Here is a 22,414-nt window from a genome sequence, read left to right as displayed (position 1 = left end):
AGAAGGTGAAGTCAGGAGGGTGAATCAGAAGAAGCAGAAGAAGGAGAAGGAGAAGGCGAAGTCTGGAGGGTGAATCAGAAGAAGCAGAAGAAGGAGAAGGAGAGGATGAAGTCTGGAGGGTGAATCAGAAGAAGTAGAAGAAGGAGAAGGAGAAGGAGAGGTCTGGAGGGTGAATCAGAAGAAGCAGAAGAAGGAGAAGGAGAAGGTGAAGTCTGAAGGGTGAATCAGAAGAAGCACAAGAAGGAGAAGGAGAAGGTGAAGTCTGGAGGGTGAATCAGAAGAAGCAGAAGAAGGAGAAGGAGAAGGTGAAGCCTGGAGGGTGAATCAGAAGAAGCAGAAGAAGGAGAAGGAGAAGGTGAAGTCTGTAGGGTGAATCAGAAGAAGTAGAAGAAGGAGAAGGAGAAGGTGAAGTCAGGAGGGTGAATCAGAAGAAGTAGAAGAAGGAGAAGGACAAGGTGAAGTCTGGAGGGTGAATCAGAAGAAGCAGAAGAAGGAGAAGGAGAAGGTGAAGTCTGGAGGGTGAATCAGAAGAAGCAGAAGAAGGAGAAGGAGAAGGTGAAGTCTGGAGGGTGAATCAGAAGAAGTAGAAGAAGGAGAAGGAGAAGGTGAAGTCTGGAGGGTGAATCATAAGAAGTAGAAGAAGGAGAAGGACAAGGTGAAGTCTGGAGGGTGAATCAGAAGAAGCAGAAGAAGGAGAAGGAAAAGGTGAAGTCTGGAGGGTGAATCAGAACAAGCAGAAGAAGGAGAAGGAGAAGGTGAAGTCTGGAGGGTGAATCAGAAGAAGCAGAAGAAGGAGAAGGAGAAAGTGAAGTCTGGAGGGTGAATCAGAAGAAGCAGAATAAGGAGAAGGAGAAGGTGAAGTCTGGAGGGTGAATCAGAAGAAGCAGAAGAAGGAGAAGTAGAAGGTGAAGTCTGGAGGGTGAATCAGAAGAAGTAGAAGAAGGAGAAGGAGAAGGTGAAGTCAGGAGGGTGAATCAGAAGAAGCAGAAGAAGGAGAAGGAGAAGGTGAAGTCTGGAGGGTGAAGCAGAAGAATCAGAAGAAGGAGAAGGAGAAGGTGAAGTCTGGAGGGTGAATCAGAAGAAGCAGAAGAAAGAGAAGGAGAATGTGAAGTCTGGAGGGTGAAGCAGAAGAAGCAGAAGAAGGAGAAGGAGAAGGTGAAGACTTGAGGGTGAATCAGAAGAAGTAGAAGAAGGAGAAGGAGAAGGTGAAGTCTGGAGGGTGAATTAGAAGAAGTAAAAGAAGGAGAAGGAGAAGGTGAAGTCTGGAGGGTGAAGCAGAAAAAGCAGAAGAAGGAGAAGGAGAAGGTGAAGTCTGGAGGGTGAATCAGAAGAACTAGAAGAAGGAGAAGGAGAAGGAGAAGTCAGGAGGGTGAAGCAGAAGTAGCAGAAGAAGGAGAAGGAGAAGGTGAAGTCTGGAGGGTGAAGCAGAAGAAGCAGGAGAAGGAGAAGGAGAAGGTGAAGTCTGGAGGGCGAAGCAGAAGAAGCAGAAGAAGGAGAAGGTGAAGTCTGGAGGGTGAAGCAGAAGAAGCAGAAGAAGGAGAAGGAGAAGGTGAAGTCTGGAGGGTGAATCAGAAGAAGTAGAAGAAGGAGAAGGAGAAGGTGAAGTCAGGAGGTTGAAGCAGAAGAAGCAGAAGAAGGAGAAGGAGAAGGTGAAGTCTGAAGGGTGAAGCAGAAGAAGCAGAAGAAGGAGAAGGAGAAGGTGAAGTCTGGAGCGTGAAGCAGAAGACGGAGAAGGAGAAGTTGAAGTCAGGAGGTTGAATCAGAAGAAGTAGAAGAAGGAGAAGGAGAAGGTGAAGTCTGGAGGGTGAAGCAGAAGAAGCAGAAGAAGGAGAAGGAGAAGGTGAAGTCTGGAGGGTGAATCAGAAGAAGCAGAAGAAGGAGAAGGAGAAGGTGAAGTCTGGAGGGTGAATCAGAAGAAGTAGAAGAAGGAGAAGGAGAAGGTGAAGTCTGGAGGGTGAATCAGAAGAAGCAGAAGAAGGAGAAGGAGAAGGTGAAGTCTGGAGCGTGAATCAGAAGAAGCAGAAGAAGGAGAAGGAGAAGGTGAAGTCTGGAGGGTGAATCAGAAGAAGCAGAAGAAGGAGAAGGAGAAGGTGAATTCTGGAGGGAGAATCGGAAGAAGCAGAAAAAGTAGAAGGAGAAGGTGAAGTCTGGAGGGTGAATCAGAAGAAGTAGAAGAAGGAGAAGGAGAAGGTGAAGTCTGGAGGGTGAATCAAAAGAAGCAGAAGAAGGAGAAGGAGAAGGTGAAGTCAGGAGGGTGAATCAGAAGAAGCAGAAGAAGGAGAAGGAGAAGGTGAAGTCTGCAGGGTGAATCAGAAGAAGCAGAAGAAGGAGAAGGAGAAGGTGAAGACTGGAGGGTGAATCAGAAGAAGTAGAAGAAGGAGAAGGAGAAGGTGAAGTCTGGAGGGTGAATCAGAAGAAGTAGACGAAGGAGAAGGAGAAGGTGAAGTCTGGAGGGTGAATCAGAAGAAGCAGAAGATGGAGAAGGAGAAGGTGAAGTCTGGAGGGTGAATCAGAAGAAGTAGAAGAAGGAGAAGGAGAAGGTGAAGTCTGGAGGGTGAATCAGAAGAAGCAGAAGAAGGAGAAGGAGAAGGTGAAGTCTGGAGCGTGAATCAGAAGAAGCAGAAGAAGGAGAAGGAGAAGGTGAATTCTGGAGGGTGAATCAGAAGAAGCAGAAGAAGGAGAAGGAGAAGGTGAATTCTGGAGGGAGAATCGGAAGAAGCAGAAAAAGAAGAAGGAGAAGGTGAAGTCTGGAGGGTGAATCAGAAGAAGTAGAAGAAGGAGAAGGAGAAGGTGAAGTCTGGAGGGTGAATCAGAAGAAGCAGAAGAAGGAGAAGGAGAAGGTGAAGTCAGGAGGGTGAATCAGAAGAAGCAGAAGAAGGAGAAGGAGAAGGTGAAGTCTGCAGGGTGAATCAGAAGAAGCAGAAGAAGGAGAAGGAGAAGGTGAAGACTGGAGGGTGAATCAGAAGAAGTAGAAGAAGGAGAAGGAGAAGGTGAAGTCTGGAGGGTGAATCAGAAGAAGTAGAAGAAGGAGAAGGAGAAGGCGAAGTCTGGAGGGTGAATCAGAAGAAGCAGAAGAAGGAGAAGGAGAAGGTGAAGTCTGGAGGGTGAATCAGAAGAAGCAGAAGAAGGAGAAGGAGAGGATGAAGTCTGGAGGGTGAATCAGAAGAAGTAGAAGAAGGAGAAGGAGATGGAGAGGTCTGGAGGGTGAATCAGAAGAAGCAGAAGAAGGAGAAGGAGAAGGTGAAGTCTGAAGGGTGAATCAGAAGAAGCAGAAGAAGGAGAAGGAGAAGGTGAAGTCTGGAGGTTGAATCAGAAGAAGCAGAAGAAGGAGAAGGAGAAGGTGAAGTCTGGAGGGTGAATCAGAAGAAGCAGAAGAAGGAGAAGGAGAAGGTGAAGTCTAGAGGGTGAATCAGGAGAAGTAGAAGAAGGAGAAGGAGAAGGTGAAGTCTGGAGGGTGAATCAGAAGAAGTAGAAGAAGGAGAAGGACAAGGTGAAGTCTGGAGGGTGAATCAGAAGAAGCAGAAGAAGGAGAAGGAGAAGGTGAAGTCTGGAGGGTGAATCAGAAGAAGCAGAAGAAGGAGAAGGAGAAGGTGAAGTCTGGAGGGTGAATCAGAAGAAGCAGAATAAGGAGAAGGAGAAGGTGAAGTCTGGAGGGTGAATCAGAAGAAGCAGAAGAAGGAGAAGTAGAAGGTGAAGTCTGGAGGGTGAATCAGAAGAAGTAGAATAAGGAGAAGGAGAAGGTGAAGTCTGGAGGGTGAAGCAGAAGAAGTAGAAGACGGAGAAGGAGAAGGTGAAGTCAGGAGGTTGAATCAGAAGAAGTAGAAGAAGGAGAAGGAGAAGGTGAAGTCAGGAGGGTGAATCAGAAGAAGCAGAAGAAGGAGAAGGAGAAGGTGAAGTCTGGAGGGTGAATCAGAAGAATCAGAAGAAGGAGAAGGAGAAGGTGAAGTCTGGAGGGTGAATCAGAAGAAGCAGAAGAAAGAGAAGGAGAATGTGAAGTCTGGATGGTGAAGCAGAAGAAGCAGAAGAAGGAGAAGGAGAAGGTGAAGACTTGAGGGTGAATCAGAAGAAGGAGAAGGAGAAGGTGAATTCAGGAGGGTGAATTAGAAGAAGTCGAAGAAGGAGAAGGAGAAGGTGAAGTCTGGAGGGTGAATCAGAAGAAGCAGAAGAAGGAGAAGGAGAAGGTGAAGTCTGGAGGGTGAATCAGAAGAAGCAGAAGAAGGAGAAGGAGAAGGTGAAGTCTGGAGGGTGAATCAGAAGAAGTAGAAGAAGGAGAAGGACAAGGTGAGGTCTGGAGGGTGAATCAGAAGAAGCAGAAGAAGGAGAAGGAGAAGGTGAAGTCTGGAGGGTGAATCAGAAGAAGCAGAAGTAGGAGAAGGAGAAGGTGAAGTCTGGAGGGTGAATCAGAAGAAGCAGAAGAAGGAGAAGGAGAAGGTGAAGTCAAGAGTGTGAATCAGAAGAAGGAGAAGGAGAAGGTGAAGTTAGGAGGGTGAATCAGAAGAAGCAGAAGAAGGAGAAGGAGAAGGTGAAGTCAGGGGGGTGAAGCAGAAGAAGTAGAAGAAGGAGAAGGAGAAGGTGAAGTCAGGAGGGTGAAGCAGAAGAAGCAGAAGAAGGAGAAGGAGAAGGTGAAGTCTGGAGGGCGCAGCAGAAGAAGCAGAAGAAGGAGAAGGAGAAGGTGAAGTCTGGAGGGTGAAGCAGAAGAAGCAGAAGAAGGAGAAGGAGAAGGTGAAGTGTGGAGGGTGAATCAGAAGAAGTAGAAGAAGGAGAAGGAGAAGGTGAAGTCAGGAGAGTGAAGCAGAAGAAGCAAAAGAAGGAGAAGGAGAAGGTGAAGTCTGGAGGGTGAAGCAGAAGAAGCAGAAGAAGGAGAAGGAGAAGGTGTAGTCTGGAGGGTGAATCAGAAGAAGTAGACGAAGGAGAAGGAGAAGGTGAAGTCTGGAGGGTGAATCAGAAGAAGCAGAAGAAGGAGAAGGAGAAGGTGAAGTTTGGAGGGTGAATCAGAAGAAGTAGAAGAAGGAGAAGGAGAAGGTGAAGTCTGGAGGGTGAATCAGAAGAAGCAGAAGAAGGAGAAGGAGAAGGTGAAGTCTGGAGGGAGAATCAGAAGAAGCAGAAAAAGTAAAAGGAGAAGGTGAAGTCTGGAGGGTGAATCAGAAGAAGTAGAAGAAGGAGAAGGAGAAGGTGAAGTCTGGAGGGTGAATCAGAAGAAGCAGAAGAAGGAGAAGCAGAAGGTGAAGTCAGGAGGGTGAATCAGAAGAAGCAGAAGAAGGAGAAGGAGAAGGCGAAGTCTGGAGGGAGAATCAGAAGAAGCAGAAGAAGGAGAAGGAGAGGATGAAGTCTGGAGGGTGAATCAGAAGAAGTAGAAGAAGGAGAAGGAGAAGGAGAGGTCTGGAGGGTGAATCAGAAGAAGCAGAAGAAGGAGAAGGAGAAGGTGAAGTCTGAAGGGTGAATCAGAAGAAGCACAAGAAGGAGAAGGAGAAGGTGAAGTCTGGAGGGTGAATCAGAAGAAGCAGAAGAAGGAGAAGGAGAAGGTGAAGCCTGGAGGGTGAATCAGAAGAAGTAGAAGAAGGAGAAGGAGAAGGTGAAGTCAGGAGGGTGAATCAGAAGAAGCAGAAGAAGGAGAAGGAGAAGGTGAAGTCTGGAGGGTGAATCAGAAGAAGCAGAAGAAGGAGAAGGAGAAGGTGAAGTCTGGAGGGTGAATCAGAAGAAGCAGAAGAAGGAGAAGGAGAAGGTGATGTCTGGAGGGTGAATCAGAAGAAGCAGAATAAGGAGAAGGAGAAGGTGAAGTCTGGAGGGTGAATCAGAAGAAGCAGAAGAAGGAGAAGTAGAAGGTGAAGTCTGGAGGGTGAATCAGAAGAAGTAGAAGAAGGAGAAGGAGAAGGTGAAGTCTGGAGGGTGAAGCAGAAGAAGTAGAAGAAGCAGAAGGAGAAGGTGAAGTCAGGAGGGTGAATCAGAAGAAGTAGAAGAAGGAGAAGGAGAAGTTGAAGTCAGGAGGGTGAATCAGAAAAAGCAGAAGAAGGAGAAGGAGAAGGTGAAGTCTGGAGGGTGAAGCAGAAGAATCAGAAGAAGGAGAAGGAGAAGGTGAAGTCTGGAGGGGGAATTAGAAGAAGCAGAAGAAAGAGAAGGAGAATGTGAAGTCTGGAGGGTGAAGCAGAAGAAGCAGAAGAAGGAGAAGGAGAAGGTGAAGACTTGAGGGTGGATCAGAAGAAGTAGAAGAAGGAGAAGGAGAAGGTGAAGTCTGGAGGGTGAATTAGAAGAAGTAGAAGAAGGAGAAGGAGAAGGTGAAGTCAGGAGTGTGAATCAGAAGAAGCAGAAGAAGGAGAAGGAGAAGGTGAAGTTAGGAGGGTGAATCAGAAGAAGCAGAAGAAGGAGAAGGAGAAGGTGAAGTCAGGGGGGTGAAGCAGAAGAAGTAGAAGAAGGAGAAGGAGAAGGTGAAGTCAGGAGGCTGAAGCAGAAGAAGCAGAAGAAGGAGAAGGTGAAGTCTGGAGGGCGCAGGAGAAGAAGCAGAAGAAGGAGAAGGAGAAGGTGAAGTCTGGAGGGTGAAGCAGAAGAAGCAGAAGAAGGAGAAGGAGAAGGTGAAGTGTGGAGGGTGAATCAGAAGAAGTAGAAGAAGGAGAAGGAGAAGGTGAAGTCAGGAGGGTGAAGCAGAAGAAGCAGAAGAAGGAGAAGGAGAAGGTGAAGTCTGGAGGGTGAAGCAGAAGAAGCAGAAGAAGGAGAAGGAGAAGGTGAAGTCTGGAAGGTGAGGCAGAAGAAGCATTAGAAGGAGAAGGAGAAGGTGAAGTCTGGAGGGTGAATCAGAAGAAGTAGAAGAAGGAGAAGGAGAAGTTGAAGTCAGGAGGGTGAAGCAGAAGAAGCAGAAGAAGGAGAAGGAGAAGGTGACGTCTGGAGGGGGAAGCAGAAGAAGCAGGAGAAGGAGAAGGTGAAGTCTGGAGGGTGAAGCAGAAGAAACAGAAGAAGGAAAAGGAGAAGGTGAAGTCAGGAGGGTGAATCAGAAGAAGTAGAAGAAGGAGAAGGAGAAGGTGAAGTCTGGAGGGTGAATCAGAAGAAGTAGAAGAAGGAGTAGGAGAAGGTGTAGTCTGGAGGGTGAATCAGAAGAAGTAGACGAAGGAGAAGGAGAAGGTGAAGTCTGGAGTGTGAATCAGAAGAAGCAGAAGAAGGAGAAGGAGAAGGTGAAGTCTGGAGGGTGAATCAGAAGAAGTAGAAGAAGGAGAAGGAGAAGGTGAAGTCTGGAGGGTGAATCAGAGGAAGCAGAAGAAGGAGAAGGAGAAGGTGAAGTCTGGAGGGTGAATCAGAAGAAGCAGAAGAAGGAGAAGGAGAAGGTGAAGTCTGGAGGGTGAATCAGAAGAAGCAGAAGAAGGAGAAGGAGAAGGTGATGTCTGGAGGGTGAATCTGAAGAAGCAGAATAAGGAGAAGGAGAAGGTGAAGTCTGGAGGGTGAATCAGAAGAAGCAGAAGAAGGAGAAGTAGAAGGTGAAGTCTGGAGGGTGAATCAGAAGAAGTAGAAGAAGGAGAAGGAGAAGGTGAAGTCTGGAGGGTGAAGCAGAAGAAGTAGAAGAAGCAGAAGGAGAAGGTGAAGTCAGGAGGGTGAATCAGAAGAAGTAGAAGAAGGAGAAGGAGAAGTTGAAGTCAGGTGGGTGAATCAGAAAAAGCAGAAGAAGGAGAAGGAGAAGGTGAAGTCTGGAGGGTGAAGCAGAAGAATCAGAAGAAGGAGAAGGAGAAGGTGAAGTCTGGAGGGTGAATCAGAAGAAGCAGAAGAAAGAGAAGGAGAATGTGAAGTCTGGAGGGTGAAGCAGAAGAAGCAGAAGAAGGAGAAGGAGAAGGTGAAGACTTGAGGGTGGATCAGAAGAAGTAGAAGAAGGAGAAGGTGAGGCCTGGAGGGTGAATCAGAAGAAGCAGAAGAAGGAGGAGGAGAAGGTGAAGTCTGGAGGGTGAATCAGAAGAAGCAGAAGAAGGAGAAGGTGAAGTCAGGAGTGTGAATCAGAAGAAGCAGAAGAAGGAGAAGGAGAAGGTGAAGTTAGGAGGGTGAATCAGAAGAAGCAGAAGAAGGAGAAGGAGAAGGTGAAGTCAGGGGGGTGAAGCAGAAGAAGTAGAAGAAGGAGAAGGAGAAGGTGAAGTCAGGAGGCTGAAGCAGAAGAAGCAGAAGAAGGAGAAGGAGAAGGTGAAGTCTGGAGGGCGCAGGAGAAGAAACAGAAGAAGGAGAAGGAGAAGGTGAAGTCTGGAGGGTGAAGCAGAAGAAGCAGAAGAAGGAGAAGGAGAAGGTGAAGTGTGGAGGGTGAATCAGAAGAAGTAGAAGAAGGAGAAGGAGAAGGTGAAGTCAGGAGGGTGAAGCAGAAGAAGCAGAAGAAGTAGAAGGAGAAGGTGAAGTCTGGAGGGTGAAGCAGAAGAAGCAGAAGAAGGAGAAGGAGAAGGTGAAGTCTGGAGGGTGAAGCAGAAGAAGCAGTAGAAGGAGAAGGAGAAGGTGAAGTCTGGAGGGTGAATCAGAAGAAGTAGAAGAAGGAGAAGGAGAAGTTGAAGTCAGGAGGGTGAAGCAGAAGAAGCAGAAGAAGGAGAAGGAGAAGGTGACGTCTGGAGGGGGAAGCAGAAGAAGCAGGAGAAGGAGAAGGTGAAGTCTGGAGGGTGAAGCAGAAGAAACAGAAGAAGGAAAAGGAGAAGGTGAAGTCAGGAGGGTGAATCAGAAGAAGTAGAAGAAGGAGAAGGAGAAGGTGAAGTCTGGAGGGTGAATCAGAAGAAGTGGAAGAAGGAGTAGGAGAAGGTGTAGTCTGGAGGGTGAATCAGAAGAAGTAGACGAAGGAGAAGGAGAAGGTGAAGTCTGGAGTGTGAATCAGAAGAAGCAGAAGAAGGAGAAGGAGAAGGTGAAGTCTGGAGGGTGAATCAGAAGAAGTAGAAGAAGGAGAAGGAGAAGGTGAAGTCTGGAGGGTGAATCAGAAGAAGCAGAAGAAGGAGAAGGAGAAGGTGAAGTCTGGAGGGTGAATCAGAAGAAGCAGAAGAAGGAGAAGGAGAAGGTGAAGTCTGGAGGGTGAATCAGAAGAAGCAGAAGAAGGAGAAGGAGAAGGTGAAGTCTGGAGGGAGAATCAGAAGAAGCAGAAGAAGTAGAAGGAGAAGGTGAAGTCTGGAGGGTGAATCAGAAGAAGTAGAAGAAGGAGAAGGAGAAGGTGAAGTCTGGAGGGTGAATCAGAAGAAGCAGAAGAAGGAGAAGGAGAAGGTGAAGTCAGGAGGGTGAATCAGAAGAAGCAGAAGAAGGAGAAGGAGCAGGTGAAGTCTGGAGGGTGAATCAGAAGAAGCAGAAGAAGGAGAAGGAGAAGGTGAAGACTGGAGGGTGAATCAGAAGAAGTAGAAGAAGGAGAAGGAGAAGGGGAAGTCTGGAGGGTGAATCAGAAGAAGCAGAAGAAGGAGAAGGAGAAGGTGAAGTCTGGAGGGTGAATCAGAAGAAGTAGAAGAAGGAGAAGGAGAAGGTGAAGTCTGGAGGGTGAAGCAGAAGAAGTAGAAGAAGGATAAGGAGAAGGTGAAGTCAGGAGGGTGAATCAGAAGAAGTAGAAGAAGGAGAAGGAGAAGGTGAAGTCAGGAGGGTGAATCAGAAGAAGTAGACGAAGGAGAAGGAGAAGGTGAGGTCTGGAGGGTGAATCAGAAGAAGCAGAAGAAGGAGAAGGAGAAGGAGAAGTCTGGAGGGTGAATCAGAAGAAGTAGAAGAAGGAGAAGGAGAAGGTGAAGTCTGGAGGGTGAAGCAGAAGAAGTAGAAGAAGGAGAAGGAGAAGGTGAAGTCAGGAGGGTGAATCAGAAGAAGTAGAAGAAGGAGAAGGAGAAGGTGAAGTCAGGAGGGTGAATCAGAAGAAGCAGAAGAAGGAGAAGGAGAAGGTGAAGTCTGGAGGGTGAATCAGAAGAATCAGAAGAAGGAGAAGGAGAAGGTGAAGTCTGGAGGGTGAATCAGAAGAAGCAGAAGAAAGAGAAGGAGAAGGTGAAGTCTGGAGGGTGAAGCAGAAGAAGCAGAAGAAGGAGAAGGAGAAGGTGAAGACTGGATGGTGAATCAGAAGAAGAAGAAGAAGGAGAAGGAGAAGGTGAAGTCTGGAGGGTGAATTAGAAGAAGTAGAAGAAGGAGAAGGAGAAGGTGAAGTCTGGAGGGTGAATCAGAAGAAGTAGAAGAAGGAGAAGGTGAAGTCTGGAGGGTGAATCAGAAGAAGTAGAAGAAGGAGAAGGAGAAGGTGAAGTCTGGAGGGTGAATCAGAAGAAGTAGAAGATGGAGTAGGAGAAGGTGTAGTCTGGAGGGTGAATCAGAAGAAGTAGACGAAGGACAAGGAGAAGGTGAAGTCTGGAGTGTGAATCAGAAGAAGCAGAAGAAGGAGAAGGAGAAGGTGAAGTCTGGAGGGTGAATCAGAAGAAGTAGAAGAAGGAGAAGGAGAAGGTGAAGTCTGGAGGGTGAATCAGAAGAAGCAGAAGAAGGAGAAGGAGAAGGTGAAGTCTGGAGGGTGAATCAGAAGAAGCAGAAGAAGGAGAAGGAGAAGGTGAAGTCTGGAGGGTGAATCAGAAGAAGCAGAAGAAGGAGAAGGAGAAGGTGAAGTCTGGAGGGAGAATCAGAAGAAGCAGAAGAAGTAGAAGGAGAAGGTGAAGTCTGGAGGGTGAATCAGAAGAAGTAGAAGAAGGAGAAGGAGAAGGTGAAGTCTGGAGGGTGAATCAGAAGAAGCAGAAGAAGCAGAAGGAGAAGTTAAGTCAGGAGGGTGAATCAGAAGAAGCAGAAGAAGGAGAAGGAGAAGGTGAAGTCTGGAGGGTGAATCAGAAGAAGCAGAAGAAGGAGAAGGTGAAGACTGGAGGGTGAATCAGAAGAAGTAGAAGAAGGAGAAGGAGAAGGTGAAGTCTGGAGGGTGAATCAGAAGAAGCAGAAGAAGGAGAAGGAGAAGGTGAAGTCTGGAGGGTGAATCAGAAGAAGTAGAAGAAGGAGAAGGAGAAGGTGAAGTCTGGAGGGTGAAGCAGAAGAAGTAGAAGAAGGATAAGGAGAAGGTGAAGTCAGGAGGGTGAATCAGAAGAAGGAGAAGGAGAAGGTGAAGTCAGGAGGGTGAATCAGAAGAAGTAGAAGAAGGAGAATGAGAAGGTGAGGTCTGGAGGGTGAATCAGAAGAAGCAGAAGAAGGAGAAGGAGAAGGAGAAGTCTGGAGGGTGAATCAGAAGAAGTAGAAGAAGGAGAAGGAGAAGGTGAAGTCTGGAGGGTGAAGCAGAAGAAGTAGAAGAAGGAGAAGGAGAAGGTGAAGTCAGGAGGGTGAATCAGAAGAAGTAGAAGAAGGAGAAGGAGAAGGTGAAGTCAGGAGGGTGAATCAGAAGAAGCAGAAGAAGGAGAAGGAGAAGGTGAAGTCTGGAGAGTGAATCAGAAGAATCAGAAGAAGGAGAAGGAGAAGGTGAAGTCTGGAGGGTGAATCAGAAGAAGCAGAAGAAGGAGAAGGAGAAGGTGAAGACTGGAGGGTGAATCAGAAGAAGAAGAAGAAGGAGAAGGAGAAGATGAAGTCTGGAGGGTGAATTAGAAGAAGTAGAAGAAGGAGAAGGAGAAGGTGAAGTCTGGAGGGTGAATCAGAAGAAGCAGAAGAAGGAGAAGGAGAAGGTGAAGTCTGGAGGGTGAATCAGAAGAAGCAGAAGAAGGAGAAGGAGAAGATGAAGTCTGGAGGGTGAATCAGAAGAAGTAGAAGAAGGAGAAGGAGAAGGTGAGGTCTGTCGGGTGAATCAGAAGAAGCAGAAGAAGGAGAAGGAGAAGGTGAAGTCTGGAGGGTGAATCAGAAGAAGCAGAAGAAGGAGAAGGAGAAGATGAAGTCTGGAGCTTGAATCAGAAGAAGCAGAATGAGGAGAAGTAGAAGGTGAAGTCAGGATGGTGAATCATAAGATGCAGAAGAAGGAGAAGGAGAAGGTGAAGTTAGGAGGGTGAATCAGAAGAAGCAGAAGAAGGAGAAGGAGAAGGTGAAGTCAGGGGGGTGAAGCAGAAGAAGTAGAAGAAGGAGAAGGAGAAGGTGAAGTCAGGAGGGTGAAGCAGAAGAAGCAGAAGAAGGAGAAGGAGAAGGTGAAGTCAGGAGTGTGAATCAGAAGAAGCAGAAGAAGGAGAAGGAGAAGGTGAAGTTAGGAGGGTGAATCAGAAGAAGCAGAAGAAGGAGAAGGAGAAGGTGAAGTCAGGGGGGTGAAGCAGAAGAAGTAGAAGAAGGAGAAGGAGAAGGTGAAGTCTGGAGGGTGAATCAGAAGAAGCAGAAGAAGGAGAAGGAGAAGGTGAAGTCAGGAGGGTGAATCAGAAGAAGTAGAAGAAGGAGAAGGACAAGGTGAAGTCTGGAGGGTGAATCAGAAGAAGCAGAAGAAGGAGAAGGAGAAGGTGAAGTCTGGAGGGTGAATCAGAAGAAGCAGAAGAAGGAGAAGGAGAAGGTGAAGTCTGGAGGGTGAATCAGAAGAAGTAGAAGAAGGAGAAGGAGAAGGTGAAGTCTGGAGGGTGAATCAGAAGAAGTAGAAGATGGAGTAGGAGAAGGTGTAGTCTGGAGGGTGAATCAGAAGAAGTAGACGAAGGAGAAGGAGAAGGTGAAGTCTGGAGTGTGAATCAGAAGAAGCAGAAGAAGGAGAAGGAGAAGGTGAAGTCTGGAGGGAGAATCAGAAGAAGCAGAAGAAGTAGAAGGAGAAGGTGAAGTCTGGAGGGTGAATCAGAAGAAGTAGAAGAAGGAGAAGGAGAAGGTGAAGTCTGGAGGGTGAATCAGAAGAAGCAGAAGAAGCAGAAGGAGAAGTTAAGTCAGGAGGGTGAATCAGAAGAAGCAGAAGGAGAAGGAGAAGGTGAAGTCTGGAGGGTGAATCAGAAGAAGCAGAAGAAGGAGAAGGTGAAGACTGGAGGGTGAATCAGAAGAAGTAGAAGAAGGAGAAGGAGAAGGTGAAGTCTGGAGGGTGAATCAGAAGAAGCAGAAGAAGGAGAAGGAGAAGGTGAAGTCTGGAGGGTGAATCAGAAGAAGTAGAAGAAGGAGAAGGAGAAGGTGAAGTCTGGAGGGTGAAGCAGAAGAAGTAGAAGAAGGATAAGGAGAAGGTGAAGTCAGGAGGGTGAATCAGAAGAAGGAGAAGGAGAAGGTGAAGTCAGGAGGGTGAATCAGAAGAAGTAGAAGAAGGAGAATGAGAAGGTGAGGTCTGGAGGGTGAATCAGAAGAAGCAGAAGAAGGAGAAGGAGAAGGAGAAGTCTGGAGGGTGAATCAGAAGAAGTAGAAGAAGGAGAAGGAGAAGGTGAAGTCTGGAGGGTGAAGCAGAAGAAGTAGAAGAAGGAGAAGGAGAAGGTGAAGTCAGGAGGGTGAATCAGAAGAAGTAGAAGAAGGAGAAGGAGAAGGTGAAGTCTGGAGGGTGAATCAGAAGAAGCAGAAGAAGGAGAAGGAGAAGGTGAAGACTGGAGGGTGAATCAGAAGAAGAAGAAGAAGGAGAAGGAGAAGATGAAGTCTGGAGGGTGAATTAGAAGAAGTAGAAGAAGGAGAAGGAGAAGGTGAAGTCTGGAGGGTGAATCAGAAGAAGCAGAAGAAGGAGAAGGAGAAGGTGAAGTCTGGAGGGTGAATCAGAAGAAGCAGAAGAAGGAGAAGGAGAAGATGAAGTCTGGAGGGTGAATCAGAAGAAGTAGAAGAAGGAGAAGGAGAAGGTGAGGTCTGTCGGGTGAATCAGAAGAAGCAGAAGAAGGAGAAGGAGAAGGTGAAGTCTGGAGGGTGAATCAGAAGAAGCAGAAGAAGGAGAAGGAGAAGATGAAGTCTGGAGCTTGAATCAGAAGAAGCAGAAGGAGGAGAAGTAGAAGGTGAAGTCAGGATGGTGAATCATAAGATGCAGAAGAAGGAGAAGGAGAAGGTGAAGTTAGGAGGGTGAATCAGAAGAAGCAGAAGAAGGAGAAGGAGAAGGTGAAGTCAGGGGGGTGAAGCAGAAGAAGTAGAAGAAGGAGAAGGAGAAGGTGAAGTCAGGAGGGTGAAGCAGAAGAAGCAGAAGAAGGAGAAGGAGAAGGTGAAGTCAGGAGTGTGAATCAGAAGAAGCAGAAGAAGGAGAAGGAGAAGGTGAAGTTAGGAGGGTGAATCAGAAGAAGCAGAAGAAGGAGAAGGAGAAGGTGAAGTCAGGGGGGTGAAGCAGAAGAAGTAGAAGAAGGAGAAGGAGAAGGTGAAGTCTGGAGGGTGAATCAGAAGAAGCAGAAGAAGGAGAAGGAGAAGGTGAAGTCAGGAGGGTGAATCAGAAGAAGTAGAAGAAGGAGAAGGACAAGGTGAAGTCTGGAGGGTGAATCAGAAGAAGCAGAAGAAGGAGAAGGAGAAGGTGAAGTCTGGAGGGTGAATCAGAAGAAGCAGAAGAAGGAGAAGGAGAAGGTGAAGTCTGGAGGGTGAAGCAGAAGAAGCAGAAGAAGGAGAAGGAGAAGGTGAAGTGTGGAGGGTGAATCAGAAGAAGTAGAAGAAGGAGAAGGAGAAGGTGAAGTCAGGAGAGTGAAGCAGAAGAAGCAAAAGAAGGAGAAGGAGAAGGTGAAGTCTGGAGGGTGAAGCAGAAGAAGCAGAAGAAGGAGAAGGAGAAGGTGTAGTCTGGAGGGTGAATCAGAAGAAGTAGACGAAGGAGAAGGAGAAGGTGAAGTCTGGAGGGTGAATCAGAAGAAGCAGAAGAAGGAGAAGGAGAAGGTGAAGTTTGGAGGGTGAATCAGAAGAAGTAGAAGAAGGAGAAGGAGAAGGTGAAGTCTGGAGGGTGAATCAGAAGAAGCAGAAGAAGGAGAAGGAGAAGGTGAAGTCTGGAGCGTGAATCAGAAGAAGCAGAAGAAGGAGAAGGAGAAGGTGAAGTCTGGAGGGTGGATCAGAAGAAGCAGAATAAGGAGAAGGAGAAGGTGAAGTCTGGAGGGAGAATCAGAAGAAGCAGAAAAAGTAAAAGGAGAAGGTGAAGTCTGGAGGGTGAATCAGAAGAAGTAGAAGAAGGAGAAGGAGAAGGTGAAGTCTGGAGGGTGAATCAGAAGAAGCAGAAGAAGGAGAAGCAGAAGGTGAAGTCAGGAGGGTGAATCAGAAGAAGCAGAAGAAGGAGAAGGAGAAGGCGAAGTCTGGAGGGAGAATCAGAAGAAGCAGAAGAAGGAGAAGGAGAGGATGAAGTCTGGAGGGTGAATCAGAAGAAGTAGAAGAAGGAGAAGGAGAAGGAGAGGTCTGGAGGGTGAATCAGAAGAAGCAGAAGAAGGAGAAGGAGAAGGTGAAGTCTGAAGGGTGAATCAGAAGAAGCACAAGAAGGAGAAGGAGAAGGTGAAGTCTGGAGGGTGAATCAGAAGAAGCAGAAGAAGGAGAAGGAGAAGGTGAAGCCTGGAGGGTGAATCAGAAGAAGTAGAAGAAGGAGAAGGAGAAGGTGAAGTCAGGAGGGTGAATCAGAAGAAGCAGAAGAAGGAGAAGGAGAAGGTGAAGTCTGGAGGGTGAATCAGAAGAAGCAGAAGAAGGAGAAGGAGAAGGTGAAGTCTGGAGGGTGAATCAGAAGAAGCAGAAGAAGGAGAAGGAGAAGGTGATGTCTGGAGGGTGAATCAGAAGAAGCAGAATAAGGAGAAGGAGAAGGTGAAGTCTGGAGGGTGAATCAGAAGAAGCAGAAGAAGGAGAAGTAGAAGGTGAAGTCTGGAGGGTGAATCAGAAGAAGTAGAAGAAGGAGAAGGAGAAGGTGAAGTCTGGAGGGTGAAGCAGAAGAAGTAGAAGAAGCAGAAGGAGAAGGTGAAGTCAGGAGGGTGAATCAGAAGAAGTAGAAGAAGGAGAAGGAGAAGTTGAAGTCAGGAGGGTGAATCAGAAAAAGCAGAAGAAGGAGAAGGAGAAGGTGAAGTCTGGAGGGTGAAGCAGAAGAATCAGAAGAAGGAGAAGGAGAAGGTGAAGTCTGGAGGGGGAATTAGAAGAAGCAGAAGAAAGAGAAGGAGAATGTGAAGTCTGGAGGGTGAAGCAGAAGAAGCAGAAGAAGGAGAAGGAGAAGGTGAAGACTTGAGGGTGGATCAGAAGAAGTAGAAGAAGGAGAAGGAGAAGGTGAAGTCTGGAGGGTGAATTAGAAGAAGTAGAAGAAGGAGAAGGAGAAGGTGAAGTCAGGAGTGTGAATCAGAAGAAGCAGAAGAAGGAGAAGGAGAAGGTGAAGTTAGGAGGGTGAATCAGAAGAAGCAGAAGAAGGAGAAGGAGAAGGTGAAGTCAGGGGGGTGAAGCAGAAGAAGTAGAAGAAGGAGAAGGAGAAGGTGAAGTCAGGAGGCTGAAGCAGAAGAAGCAGAAGAAGGAGAAGGTGAAGTCTGGAGGGCGCAGGAGAAGAAGCAGAAGAAGGAGAAGGAGAAGGTGAAGTCTGGAGGGTGAAGCAGAAGAAGCAGAAGAAGGAGAAGGAGAAGGTGAAGTGTGGAGGGTGAATCAGAAGAAGTAGAAGAAGGAGAAGGAGAAGGTGAAGTCAGGAGGGTGAAGCAGAAGAAGCAGAAGAAGGAGAAGGAGAAGGTGAAGTCTGGAGGGTGAAGCAGAAGAAGCAGAAGAAGGAGAAGGAGAAGGTGAAGTCTGGAAGGTGAAGCAGAAGAAGCAGTAGAAGGAGAAGGAGAAGGTGAAGTCTGGAGGGTGAATCAGAAGAAGTAGAAGAAGGAGAAGGAGAAGTTGAAGTCAGGAGGGTGAAGCAGAAGAAGCAGAAGAAGGAGAAGGAGAAGGTGACGTCTGGAGGGGGAAGCAGAAGAAGCAGGAGAAGGAGAAGGTGAAGTCTGGAGGGTGAAGCAGAAGAAACAGAAGAAGGAAAAGGAGAAGGTGAAGTCAGGAGGGTGAATCAGAAGAAGTAGAAGAAGGAGAAGGAGAAGGTGAAGTCTGGAGGGTGAATCAGAAGAAGTAGAAGAAGGAGTAGGAGAAGGTGTAGTCTGGAGGGTGAATCAGAAGAAGTAGACGAAGGAGAAGGAGAAGGTGAAGTCTGGAGTGTGAATCAGAAGAAGCAGAAGAAGGAGAAGGAGAAGGTGAAGTCTGGAGGGTGAATCAGAAGAAGTAGAAGAAGGAGAAGGAGAAGGTGAAGTCTGGAGGGTGAATCAGAAGAAGTAGAAGAAGGAGAAGGAGAAGGTGAAGTCTGGAGGGTGAAGCAGAAGAAGTAGAAGAAGCAGAAGGAGAAGGTGAAGTCAGGAGGGTGAATCAGAAGAAGTAGAAGAAGGAGAAGGAGAAGTTGAAGTCAGGTGGGTGAATCAGAAAAAGCAGAAGAAGGAGAAGGAGAAGGTGAAGTCTGGAGGGTGAAGCAGAAGAATCAGAAGAAGGAGAAGGAGAAGGTGAAGTCTGGAGGGTGAATCAGAAGAAGCAGAAGAAAGAGAAGGAGAATGTGAAGTCTGGAGGGTGAAGCAGAAGAAGCAGAAGAAGGAGAAGGAGAAGGTGAAGACTTGAGGGTGGATCAGAAGAAGTAGAAGAAGGAGAAGGTGAGGCCTGGAGGGTGAATCAGAAGAAGCAGAAGAAGGAGGAGGAGAAGGTGAAGTCTGGAGGGTGAATCAGAAGAAGCAGAAGAAGGAGAAGGAGAAGGTGAAGTCAGGAGTGTGAATCAGAAGAAGCAGAAGAAGGAGAAGGAGAAGGTGAAGTTAGGAGGGTGAATCAGAAGAAGCAGAAGAAGGAGAAGGAGAAGGTGAAGTCAGGGGGGTGAAGCAGAAGAAGTAGAAGAAGGAGAAGGAGAAGGTGAAGTCAGGAGGCTGAAGCAGAAGAAGCAGAAGAAGGAGAAGGAGAAGGTGAAGTCTGGAGGGCGCAGGAGAAGAAACAGAAGAAGGAGAAGGAGAAGGTGAAGTCTGGAGGGTGAAGCAGAAGAAGCAGAAGAAGGAGAAGGAGAAGGTGAAGTGTGGAGGGTGAATCAGAAGAAGTAGAAGAAGGAGAAGGAGAAGGTGAAGTCAGGAGGGTGAAGCAGAAGAAGCAGAAGAAGTAGAAGGAGAAGGTGAAGTCTGGAGGGTGAAGCAGAAGAAGCAGAAGAAGGAGAAGGAGAAGGTGAAGTCTGGAGGGTGAAGCAGAAGAAGCAGTAGAAGGAGAAGGAGAAGGTGAAGTCTGGAGGGTGAATCAGAAGAAGTAGAAGAAGGAGAAGGAGAAGTTGAAGTCAGGAGGGTGAAGCAGAAGAAGCAGAAGAAGGAGAAGGAGAAGGTGACGTCTGGAGGGGGAAGCAGAAGAAGCAGGAGAAGGAGAAGGTGAAGTCTGGAGGGTGAAGCAGAAGAAACAGAAGAAGGAAAAGGAGAAGGTGAAGTCAGGAGGGTGAATCAGAAGAAGTAGAAGAAGGAGAAGGAGAAGGTGAAGTCTGGAGGGTGAATCAGAAGAAGTGGAAGAAGGAGTAGGAGAAGGTGTAGTCTGGAGGGTGAATCAGAAGAAGTAGACGAAGGAGAAGGAGAAGGTGAAGTCTGGAGTGTGAATCAGAAGAAGCAGAAGAAGGAGAAGGAGAAGGTGAAGTCTGGAGGGTGAATCAGAAGAAGTAGAAGAAGGAGAAGGAGAAGGTGAAGTCTGGAGGGTGAATCAGAAGAAGCAGAAGAAGGAGAAGGAGAAGGTGAAGTCTGGAGGGTGAATCAGAAGAAGCAGAAGAAGGAGAAGGAGAAGGTGAAGTCTGGAGGGTGAATCAGAAGAAGCAGAAGAAGGAGAAGGAGAAGGTGAAGTCTGGAGGGAGAATCAGAAGAAGCAGAAGAAGTAGAAGGAGAAGGTGAAGTCTGGAGGGTGAATCAGAAGAAGTAGAAGAAGGAGAAGGAGAAGGTGAAGTCTGGAGGGTGAATCAGAAGAAGCAGAAGAAGGAGAAGGAGAAGGTGAAGTCAGGAGGGTGAATCAGAAGAAGCAGAAGAAGGAGAAGGAGCAGGTGAAGTCTGGAGGGTGAATCAGAAGAAGCAGAAGAAGGAGAAGGAGAAGGTGAAGACTGGAGGGTGAATCAGAAGAAGTAGAAGAAGGAGAAGGAGAAGGGGAAGTCTGGAGGGTGAATCAGAAGAAGCAGAAGAAGGAGAAGGAGAAGGTGAAGTCTGGAGGGTGAATCAGAAGAAGTAGAAGAAGGAGAAGGAGAAGGTGAAGTCTGGAGGGTGAAGCAGAAGAAGTAGAAGAAGGATAAGGAGAAGGTGAAGTCAGGAGGGTGAATCAGAAGAAGTAGAAGAAGGAGAAGGAGAAGGTGAAGTCAGGAGGGAGAATCAGAAGAAGTAGACGAAGGAGAAGGAGAAGGTGAGGTCTGGAGGGTGAATCAGAAGAAGCAGAAGAAGGAGAAGGAGAAGGAGAAGTCTGGAGGGTGAATCAGAAGAAGTAGAAGAAGGAGAAGGAGAAGGTGAAGTCTGGAGGGTGAAGCAGAAGAAGTAGAAGAAGGAGAAGGAGAAGGTGAAGTCAGGAGGGTGAATCAGAAGAAGTAGAAGAAGGAGAAGGAGAAGGTGAAGTCAGGAGGGTGAATCAGAAGAAGCAGAAGAAGGAGAAGGAGAAGGTGAAGTCTGGAGGGTGAATCAGAAGAATCAGAAGAAGGAGAAGGAGAAGGTGAAGTCTGGAGGGTGAATCAGAAGAAGCAGAAGAAAGAGAAGGAGAAGGTGAAGTCTGGAGGGTGAAGCAGAAGAAGCAGAAGAAGGAGAAGGAGAAGGTGAAGACTGGATGGTGAATCAGAAGAAGAAGAAGAAGGAGAAGGAGAAGGTGAAGTCTGGAGGGTGAATTAGAAGAAGTAGAAGAAGGAGAAGGAGAAGGTGAAGTCTGGAGGGTGAATCAGAAGAAGTAGAAGAAGGAGAAGGTGAAGTCTGGAGGGTGAATCAGAAGAAGTAGAAGAAGGAGAAGGAGAAGGTGAAGTCTGGAGGGTGAATCAGAAGAAGTAGAAGATGGAGTAGGAGAAGGTGTAGTCTGGAGGGTGAATCAGAAGAAGTAGACGAAGGAGAAGGAGAAGGTGAAGTCTGGAGTGTGAATCAGAAGAAGCAGAAGAAGGAGAAGGAGAAGGTGAAGTCTGGAGGGTGAATCAGAAGAAGTAGAAGAAGGAGAAGGAGAAGGTGAAGTCTGGAGGGTGAATCAGAAGAAGCAGAAGAAGGAGAAGGAGAAGGTGAAGTCTGGAGGGTGAATCAGAAGAAGCAGAAGAAGGAGAAGGAGAAGGTGAAGTCTGGAGGGTGAATCAGAAGAAGCAGAAGAAGGAGAAGGAGAAGGTGAAGTCTGGAGGGAGAATCAGAAGAAGCAGAAGAAGTAGAAGGAGAAGGTGAAGTCTGGAGGGTGAATCAGAAGAAGTAGAAGAAGGAGAAGGAGAAGGTGAAGTCTGGAGGGTGAATCAGAAGAAGCAGAAGAAGCAGAAGGAGAAGTTAAGTCAGGAGGGTGAATCAGAAGAAGCAGAAGAAGGAGAAGGAGAAGGTGAAGTCTGGAGGGTGAATCAGAAGAAGCAGAAGAAGGAGAAGGTGAAGACTGGAGGGTGAATCAGAAGAAGTAGAAGAAGGAGAAGGAGAAGGTGAAGTCTGGAGGGTGAATCAGAAGAAGCAGAAGAAGGAGAAGGAGAAGGTGAAGTCTGGAGGGTGAATCAGAAGAAGTAGAAGAAGGAGAAGGAGAAGGTGAAGTCTGGAGGGTGAAGCAGAAGAAGTAGAAGAAGGATAAGGAGAAGGTGAAGTCAGGAGGGTGAATCAGAAGAAGGAGAAGGAGAAGGTGAAGTCAGGAGGGTGAATCAGAAGAAGAAGCAGAAGGAGAATGAGAAGGTGAGGTCTGGAGGGTGAATCAGAAGAAGCAGAAGAAGGAGAAGGAGAAGGAGAAGTCTGGAGGGTGAATCAGAAGAAGTAGAAGAAGGAGAAGGAGAAGGTGAAGTCTGGAGGGTGAAGCAGAAGAAGTAGAAGAAGGAGAAGGAGAAGGTGAAGTCAGGAGGGTGAATCAGAAGAAGTAGAAGAAGGAGAAGGAGAAGGTGAAGTCAGGAGGGTGAATCAGAAGAAGCAGAAGAAGGAGAAGGAGAAGGTGAAGTCTGGAGAGTGAATCAGAAGAATCAGAAGAAGGAGAAGGAGAAGGTGAAGTCTGGAGGGTGAATCAGAAGAAGCAGAAGAAGGAGAAGGAGAAGGTGAAGACTGGAGGGTGAATCAGAAGAAGAAGAAGAAGGAGAAGGAGAAGATGAAGTCTGGAGGGTGAATTAGAAGAAGTAGAAGAAGGAGAAGGAGAAGGTGAAGTCTGGAGGGTGAATCAGAAGAAGCAGAAGAAGGAGAAGGAGAAGTTAAGTCAGGAGGGTGAATCAGAAGAAGCAGAAGGAGAAGGAGAAGGTGAAGTCTGGAGGGTGAATCAGAAGAAGCAGAAGAAGGAGAAGGTGAAGACTGGAGGGTGAATCAGAAGAAGTAGAAGAAGGAGAAGGAGAAGGTGAAGTCTGGAGGGTGAATCAGAAGAAGCAGAAGAAGGAGAAGGAGAAGGTGAAGTCTGGAGGGTGAATCAGAAGAAGTAGAAGAAGGAGAAGGAGAAGGTGAAGTCTGGAGGGTGAAGCAGAAGAAGTAGAAGAAGGATAAGGAGAAGGTGAAGTCAGGAGGGTGAATCAGAAGAAGGAGAAGGAGAAGGTGAAGTCAGGAGGGTGAATCAGAAGAAGTAGAAGAAGGAGAATGAGAAGGTGAGGTCTGGAGGGTGAATCAGAAGAAGCAGAAGAAGGAGAAGGAGAAGGAGAAGTCTGGAGGGTGAATCAGAAGAAGTAGAAGAAGGAGAAGGAGAAGGTGAAGTCTGGAGGGTGAAGCAGAAGAAGTAGAAGAAGGAGAAGGAGAAGGTGAAGTCAGGAGGGTGAATCAGAAGAAGTAGAAGAAGGAGAAGGAGAAGGTGAAGTCTGGAGGGTGAATCAGAAGAAGCAGAAGAAGGAGAAGGAGAAGGTGAAGACTGGAGGGTGAATCAGAAGAAGAAGAAGAAGGAGAAGGAGAAGATGAAGTCTGGAGGGTGAATTAGAAGAAGTAGAAGAAGGAGAAGGAGAAGGTGAAGTCTGGAGGGTGAATCAGAAGAAGCAGAAGAAGGAGAAGGAGAAGGTGAAGTCTGGAGGGTGAATCAGAAGAAGCAGAAGAAGGAGAAGGAGAAGATGAAGTCTGGAGGGTGAATCAGAAGAAGTAGAAGAAGGAGAAGGAGAAGGTGAGGTCTGTCGGGTGAATCAGAAGAAGCAGAAGAAGGAGAAGGAGAAGGTGAAGTCTGGAGGGTGAATCAGAAGAAGCAGAAGAAGGAGAAGGAGAAGATGAAGTCTGGAGCTTGAATCAGAAGAAGCAGAAGGAGGAGAAGTAGAAGGTGAAGTCAGGATGGTGAATCATAAGATGCAGAAGAAGGAGAAGGAGAAGGTGAAGTTAGGAGGGTGAATCAGAAGAAGCAGAAGAAGGAGAAGGAGAAGGTGAAGTCAGGGGGGTGAAGCAGAAGAAGTAGAAGAAGGAGAAGGAGAAGGTGAAGTCAGGAGGGTGAAGCAGAAGAAGCAGAAGAAGGAGAAGGAGAAGGTGAAGTCAGGAGTGTGAATCAGAAGAAGCAGAAGAAGGAGAAGGAGAAGGTGAAGTTAGGAGGGTGAATCAGAAGAAGCAGAAGAAGGAGAAGGAGAAGGTGAAGTCAGGGGGGTGAAGCAGAAGAA

The sequence above is a fragment of the Somniosus microcephalus genome, unplaced genomic scaffold, assembly GCF_052327205.1.
Source record: "Somniosus microcephalus isolate GS21.2 unplaced genomic scaffold, FLI_Smic_1.0 unresolved_chr6, whole genome shotgun sequence".
NCBI classification, from domain to species: domain Eukaryota; kingdom Metazoa; phylum Chordata; class Chondrichthyes; order Squaliformes; family Somniosidae; genus Somniosus; species Somniosus microcephalus.
Note: the sequence above shows the minus strand (reverse complement) of the source record.